Below are 7,582 nucleotides of genomic sequence, written 5' to 3'. Positions count from 1 at the left end.
ATGGATCACCTAAAAAAAAAAGTAGAGAACAAAAAACAAGACAACTATCCACAAGTTGAATATTAGTAAAAAAAATGAAGTTATAATAATTTAATCAAGGAGGAACTAAGAGAGATGAGAATAAATGAATGTGTTCACCAACATGCAATGGAGTTAACATTATATCTAAAATGAGTCATAAGCTCAAAATAATCATAATATGGGTCAAAATGACCAATCTTTATCCAGTAAATCTCTCATGAAAGAAACATACTAATGCATAAATGACCACAGACAAGGCCAACTAATGAAACCTGTATCAACATTGCGTCAATCACATGGATATAGACAGTCCACTAATGAGTCATCCCACTATAGGTGAATGGTTCATGACTCCATCACCTACATGACCCATGATCTAGGCAATAAAGAATGCAAAACATTATCACATTGTATATTTATCAAAGAAATATAAGAGAGAATTAATAAGTAAGTAGAACATGTGCCTCAAGCACCAAATAATACAAGTTACAGTTTTTCCAAGAATTATAGCTAAAGTGGACCAACGAAAGGGTTTATGAGGAGTAACAACATATTGCCTTCAAATAAGAAATCCATCATGGACAAGCAACATCATTGCCATGAGGAAAAAGATCAACATGGGTCAAAACAACTTTCTCAAATAAAGTCTCCAATATAGGAGTGCTCCAAGATATGGTAGCCTCGTCACCTATATACTCAAAAATGAGCAAAGTGTAGGAAGTCATACCATGATTAAATCAAAACTAGGAGCATACATCAAGGAGATAAAGAGATTGAAATGAGAAATCCCCATAAAATATCATCCTCGCATTGAGGAACAAAATGGAACAACATGGAGAGAACTCCATAAATATCAACCTTTCAAAGTAGAGCATATAGAATCAAAATTGAGGGAAACTCCATATAAATATTAATCTTTCAAAGTGGAACCAATAGAACCAAATGGAGGGAAACTCCATATAAAATGAGTGCATACCAATATAGGATGAAGGTATACTCCATGGGCCAGATAAGGAAACTATGTATCAGTTATACTGAGGGGACCTACATAGTTATCCTTGATAAAAAATTGGCTCCCTATGCAACTCAAAATATCATATAAATCATGTATATCAATGGTATAAAACCATAAAGTGCCAACATAGGCATGGAGCTATGCTATAAAAGCATAAGACTGCAACCATGTGCAGATAGATCATTTAAATCAAATCATTAAATAATGAAGGCAATAGTGTAAGATAACTCATAAACCTGAATAATTGAGATAAAAAGAAGTATTTGGAAGAGCAATAAGCAGAAGTTATAAGTTAAAATCTCCATGCAAGGTGAACATAAGTGAGAAAAGTAGAAAGGATGGACCCACCAACCAAGACAAGAATCCTCCTAAATTATGTCAAGAAAAGGAATTATAAATGAGGATATTTATTTATTTAAAAAAACATAAAAACTCTTTAACTTTTTATGTAAAAAAAACTTTAATTAGTTTTAATATTTAATACTAAGAAAACTTCTTTAAAAAAATTATCCTTAAATTCTCCTTTTTTTACTTAAAACCACGTAAAGGAGTAAGAGAGATTTAAAGTAAAATATTGCACTTGTGTTTGAGCTGTCTGACAATGAAAGATTACATGCCAAAAATAGGTTGACAAAAGGAAATGATAAAAACAAATGATGCTTCTGTCAAGAGCTAAAAAAAGAAGAAAGAATCTTGCAAAAAAAGATAAGAAAATGTTACAACTAAATCTAAATATAGAGAGAGGGGAAAACTTATATGATTTAAAAAACTCAAAAATCTGTCAGGAGATATCGTCAGGAGAGTTCCACAGTCACCAGTGTTCTTTCTTTTTGCTGAACAACAATTACTTCATTCCGTTCCCAAATGCAATAGAAAATAAATCTCAATAGAAAATTCTTCACCAATCATGGGAACCAATTTCAGCACTTTCCAGTGCAACATGCTGGTGATGGCCATTGTGGGCCATCTGCCTCACTAAATGAAACCAAAGATATCAGGTACTTGAATGGAAACAAAGGGGAGGATGATATGAAGGTTTCAAGTAGCCATGAATGGCAGATGGGGGTGGCGCCAGTGGGTATTTGAGTCTTTTTTTGACCTAAGCAATATTTTTTCAAGTGGGCTTTCCTTGTCTTGACCTAGCAATATCCGGAAACAACAAAATATCATGCATGTGCTAAGAAACAATAGCAAGCATGCCCATTTGCAAGATATCGTCACAGGATAATATGCATGCTTCAGCAAATAATAGCTCGGCGTGCAGCTTTGTTTCTTCTATTTTTCAAGTCATTAGTAGCGTGTGCAGCATGATTCCTCAACCCTTGAGCATAAATGGTTGTAATGTTATCAATACTCGAGGCCCCAACGGTCTGGAGGAACATGATGTGGGTGGATTTTTTTATGCCCTATTTGTAAGTCTTGTGTTGGCAGCCAAATAAAATCATGGGTCTTCTCCACAGTTGAAAAGCCTAATGGGTCAGCAATTTGGGGTTCTGGGTGAAGGAAACTAGGCTGAGAATTTCGATTCAAAGTAGCACCAGCATTCATTTTTCGGTGGGAGTGGCCATGGCTTTTCCCAATCAAGGGGCATTGGCCAAGCTCCAAACCATGCACCAATAATAGCTCCATATGTAGGAAAGTAGAGTGCATAATCAATGCCTTCCAAAAGTTTCATATGGGCAAAAAAATGCGCTGCCAATCTTGCCATGATATACCAAAAATAGTAGTTGTTGGTACAACAGTAAAAAAAGACATTAACAAGACATGAACATATTATTTTAATTTTTATTTTTAAAATATTATTTATATCTATCCTTCCAGCATACGCAAGTCCTAGAGGTGCACCAAAAAACAATTGCTCCAAATGCATTCACTACGAGTATGCTTAAAAGACCTCAGCCAATAGCCCACCATACCGAATAAACTTGTGGGTTAGCTTGGAATCGGTTGTAAGCGAGAATCACAGCAGGACCTTCTATTGCCCATAAGAAGCCAATGGCTTTGATAGGTTGGTTAGTGATATTCAATCGAAGCGTGTTCTGAGTAATGAATAAAGCTGAGAGCAAAGCAACCACGCATAAAATATCACGCACAAATCATGAAGTTGGAAAATAGCACACAAATCGTGCAGCAACATAGCAAACTCGTATAAATCCATCTAGAGCAATTAATTCCTTTTTAGCTGAGCCCTTTTATTCTCAAGAAAGCACCAAAAGTTATGAACAAAAATGCATTCAGGAGCTAACACAATGAAAATATCTTGAAATACAGAAATAAGAAAGGGCCTGAAGACGTAATTATTAAAGATCAGAGAAAACATAAGTGCTTCTAAAAACTGGTATACAGAACATTGCAGAAGCACATGGAATGCATATAAATGAAAATTAAGCTCACATCCGTGTGGAGGGACGAGACATAACACGTGACTCACTACAGAGAAGGAAAATGCTCGGGCTGAAGTCTTTACAGGCTTGACCGCGGACATGCAGAATGAGCAGAAGGACAAAAAAAACAAATGAAATTGAAAGTGCAGAAGAGTATTTTAGACTTCAAGGATCAATAACGAGCGGGTAAGGGGGGTCTCCGGCAGCGAGAGGCACAGAGTTCAAACATCCCATAAATCCCACCATGGCCATGAACAAATGTGATGCAGAAGCTCGCAGCCTCGAAACGGGTTGTTCCTTTCCAAGTTCTGAATAAAACTAAATACCCAAATGCAAACAAAAATGGCAAAAATTGCTACAGAAGAACATTAAAAATTAGCTAGCGGGATGCACAATGAAAAGATGAAAAAAAAAACAATAGAAAACCAAATTATTATTATTATCAACAATATATCAAAACCTACACAAATTAGTGCAAACAGAAGTTAATCGGGTTTGGCGGTAAACCAGCCAAACCGAAAAAGAAAGAAAAACAAAAAAAAACAATTTTTTCCAACTTAAGAAGAAAAAAAGAAATTAGTGAAATCTCTCTCAAGAGTCTCCTTCGAATCATACCTTCATGAAAACACTCAAAACAAAGATTAAACTGCTCTGATACCATGTTAGAAATGGAAAAAAAAAAATGTAAATAAGCAAAACCAGGAAAGAATCTAAGAGAGTTAATGCATGAAAAGATATTACCATAAGATAGGAGAGAGAAAGCTTCAAGTTCCAACACCATGAGACAAGATATTTGGAAAGGGGAAAGCAAAGAAAACCCCTTGTGACATTATGAATGAGGCATGAAAAGCCTAAGGAGAGAGAGAGAGAGAGAGAGAGAGAGAGAGAGAGAGAGAGAGAGAGAGTAATCGCTCATACAATAATTGAGAAGAGGAAGAAACCTCATTGAGAAATGAGAGAAGAGGGTCATCTCTTAAATAGAGATGAGAGAGAGGAGTTAGAATGTAACTCCCATGTCTATGAATGCCACCATTCATAAGTGTGTGAGGCCAAGTGTGAGATTTCTCTTAAGGAGGAATAATCTAAATTACAAATTACAATATATATTTGTCCTCACATATTCCACTAGATGAAAAAATAAGATGTAGTGGAAAAAGGACAAAAAAGAAATATATTAGGATACCTTGGCTTATATCCTAATTTATTATAACAATAAATAAAGGAGGTCTAACCTTGGTTTATAAACACACCAAGGAAAGATTACAACTTCTAACAGACTTAATAAATAATATGATTAGCTTTATAAATATTCTAAATATTATCAATTATTATTTTTAAATATGATTAATCCTACAAAAATTTCACACATTATCAAGCATTTTTCCACCACATGTGTTGACAAACTACATGCACATATAATATGATTTAAAAAATATTCACACATCATCAAACATTTTTCCAACACATATTTCATTTTAATTTAATATGATTTACAAATTTTATTAGCCTTAGAACTATTTCATATGTTCTAAATTTTTTTAAAAGAACTTACTGTTCACAAAAAAATTGTATATACTTCACAAAGATACTTGAAAGCTATTCTATACATAGAAAATAATAGAAAAATATTAATATATTGTCACATAAGTGATATCATTCTATGTCTTTTTATCAACAAAAGGCTAGAACCTAGAATGTATTAATAATAAGTCCAACACATGTAATCTGAAGAAGATAGAGATAAGCTCAATAAAACTATCTAAATAGGCATAGTAAAGCAACTTCTAAAAGTGTGAAAGAACACTAGTACACCATTAAAACAACTAATTACTTGGAATATCTTTTCTAATTCGTCTTGTTCTTTAACTTCTTCCCTTAAATAGTTACTCAAAGAAATTTTTTGTGGTTCGCTATATAAGAATACAAGGGAAACAAACATAAGAAAACAAAGATATAAAAAAACAACCACATTTCATTGTTCTTTTTAGGCTATATCAGAAGATTGAAGATTTTTTTTTGTCTCTCTAGAAAAAATCAAGAATCATTAAGTTTGTGTCTCTTCAATATAGTGTCATGAAATACTTATGATTATTTAATCATTGGACATCCTTTTCAAAGAAAAATCCAACATAAATATCACAAGTCAAGTTACATTTTTTTTAGACACAAATTAGGGAAATAATCAACACCACTAACTTAGAATACTTTTTTAATTGATGAAAAAATGTAAATTTTTAAATTGGGTTTAATATTTGTGATATTTCTATGTATAATGAGTAGTCATTCAAACATGAATCCATCTCTCATGATAATAAATGGAACACTTAGCACTCAATATATCTAGGTGATGCTCATAGAGTTGAAGCACTAGGACTTCTCAAGGGGACACCCATCCCCGTACTACTCCATCTCAAGCACACTTAACTACAAAGTTCCCTCCACGGTTAAATCCACTCTACTTGCAACCCCATTTGCAAAACCTTCAGCAACTATTGTGCCTTATGAACCATTCATTAGAAAGGCCCTTAAGCTCATCAATTGATAAGTAGGAGATATTTTTCACAACAAGTCAAATTGTGATATTGTTATCAGAATTTAATTGTATATTTTTTGAGTCAAACTCATTCACCCATGTATCATAAATAGTGATTTAAAAGTAAATCCATCTTATCTATGAACTTCTAGAAAGACAAAAATTAACATATATTCAAAATAAAATTTACAAATCACTCACATATAAAACAAAATTTTAATGATAAATTGAATGAGCATTATCTTAATTTTTAAAACTAACAAATTGTAGAAAATACCATTTCAAAAGTAAAAGAAAGGGATGAGAAGAGTCCTCCAAGGTCATCAACGTCGTGGAATATAGTGGTTGTTTTGTAGTGCAAAAGAATGGAAGAAAAACTTTGTATACTTATCCTCTTCTCAAAACTTATTTATTTCAAAATCTATGTTTTTATTTTTTTGGAGGAGAGTCGGGTTTTTTTGCTTTGCTAGGGTTTCTTACTTCATGTGAACTTTCAATTTTTTGTGTATGACTTTTCATCTAAACTTTCCTTCTGTAAGCTCACACTTGTCACACCGCATTTACTGAGGGAGTTTATTAGGCTAGGATATAATGGCTCTGGCCAGCAGTGAACCAGTTGTTTCTAGTGTTTACGCTACTACTTTAGTCTACCATGGCGCTGCCTCAGAACAAATGCCCGTGCAAGTTTGTCTTGAAGGTTTTTCATGGGGTAATCTTGATATTATCATTCCTTTGCAAGAATTTGATGCTGCATGTGACTGGTTAGAATAGCACACCCTGATAGGTTATTTTGTGGGTAGGACTCTTCCTGAAGCTATGCTTAGAGAATGGGTTAACAAGAGCTAGACTCCCCATGGAGTCCACCTTGACGCTATGAAAAATCTTACCAAAGTTTTTTTAAAATTTTGCTTCGCTAACCCATCTCAAGCAGACGTGGGCTTTAACAATGGATCTTGTTCTGTGCATTCTTCTTTGCTTTTTTTTCAAAAAAGGTCACAAGACTTTATAGTCTTGGATGATAAAAAGCTTAGGGTTCCTGTGTGGGTCGAGTTCCTAGGTTTACCCCTACCATGCTGGCCTTTCATTGAGTCCATTGCCAAAGCCCTTGGCAAAGTTGTCACCAAGGAGCCTAACAAATTTTTTTATGCTCGTCCTCAATGACACGTTTGCATCGAGGTGGACCTTTCCAAGGATCTTAAAGATTCTATGGAAATTCAGATTGGGACTCAGACCTTCTCCCAGAAGGTTCTCTACTTGAATCTCCCCAACACCTGTTATAGGTGCTAGTCTACATAACACAAGATCAAGGACTACCCTTTGGCTATGCCTAGGGTCAAGCCCACACCTAAAGAAGTGCCTGCCAAACAAGCCAAAGGGAAAAAAGAAGATTGGGTTACTGTTGGGTATAAGGGAAAGGCTCCCTTGAATCCCTTGCCCTCCAAGTAGTCCTATGATGTGGTCACCGCGGTTCCTCCTATCCCCATAGGAACATCAATTCCTGCCAGCATAGGAATGCAAGCGGAGGACAAAGGAACTACTCTCGGAGTTTCACAAGTTTCACACCCTACTAGCATAGAGGGGATTAAAGCAGTTGCTAGGGCTTCTACCTTTGCTGGGTTGCATACTCCT

At 34.8% G+C, this 7,582-nt stretch overlaps 1 pseudogene; it reads right to left on the bottom strand.

The window, feature by feature from the left end:
* Window positions 1-2,543: 2,543 nt before the first annotated feature.
* LOC149544363 (glycosylphosphatidylinositol anchor biosynthesis protein 11-like) lies at window positions 2,544-6,919 on the bottom strand (annotated as a pseudogene).
* Window positions 6,920-7,582: the final 663 nt, after the last annotated feature.

This window comes from Cupressus sempervirens, chromosome 8 (genome assembly GCF_028749045.1).
Source record: "Cupressus sempervirens isolate cs-2001-9-10 chromosome 8, ASM2874904v1, whole genome shotgun sequence".
Taxonomy (NCBI): domain Eukaryota; kingdom Viridiplantae; phylum Streptophyta; class Pinopsida; order Cupressales; family Cupressaceae; genus Cupressus; species Cupressus sempervirens.
The sequence above is the reverse complement of the archived record's forward strand: the minus strand, read 5'-3'. Positions and strand labels throughout refer to the sequence as shown.